We start from the raw sequence: 806 nt of genomic DNA, 5'->3' as shown, positions 1-806 counted from the left end.
AGTGTATAAATGACACAATATGTTACTGCAGACTAATTAGGAGTCTTTGTTTGTTTACTTACTACTAAAAGACAAGTTGTCTATTTTATTTAAGGACTAAATGACAATAATAAACATATGTTTCATGTACACTAACATTTTTTGTTACAATATAGACAATAATGACATTTTTTGTGCTCCCCTTGAGCGCCGTCATGCCCGTTAAACAAAAAAAATTATATATATATGGGGAAGCGGTACTTTTCAAACATAGTATAGTACCGTTTTTGATTCATTAGTACTGCGATACTATACTAGTACTGGTGTACTATACTTGTACTGCTATACTGTACAACCCTAATTAGCATATAATGCACGACGGTGTAAATATCTTTTAAAAAGGCAGTCCAGGGACAGAGGTTGCACAATAGCCTACTATATGTAGCTTAGACAATGGGGTCACTATGTAAAGTGCTATATAAATATTAGGTGATTTTGACATATAATAATGCATTGTTAAAAAGACAAGTAATGTTAGCATTCTTACAGTTAGCATGTGTCAAGTATTAAGTTATATGACGCCAAATCAGAAAAAAAAAAAAAAAGTTGGCTAACATGCTATTAGTAGGGTCATGGCGTGTGAACGATGTCAATGATGCGGTCGCCATGGAAACCGAGGCAAGTGGAGAGGATGTGGACATGTTGTTTAGTGTGGATGGTCACATGGAGACGCCACACAACAGGAAAAGGTCGTTAAGAACTGGCCACTTGCACCCCCCCTAGGGCTGAGTAGGATGCAGCCTGACAGCGGGCAGCAGGGCGCTGGC

This window comes from Entelurus aequoreus, linkage group LG27 (assembly GCF_033978785.1).
Source record: "Entelurus aequoreus isolate RoL-2023_Sb linkage group LG27, RoL_Eaeq_v1.1, whole genome shotgun sequence".
In the NCBI taxonomy this organism is placed as follows: Eukaryota; Metazoa; Chordata; class Actinopteri; order Syngnathiformes; family Syngnathidae; genus Entelurus; species Entelurus aequoreus.
The sequence above is the reverse complement of the archived record's forward strand: the minus strand, read 5'-3'. Positions refer to the sequence as shown.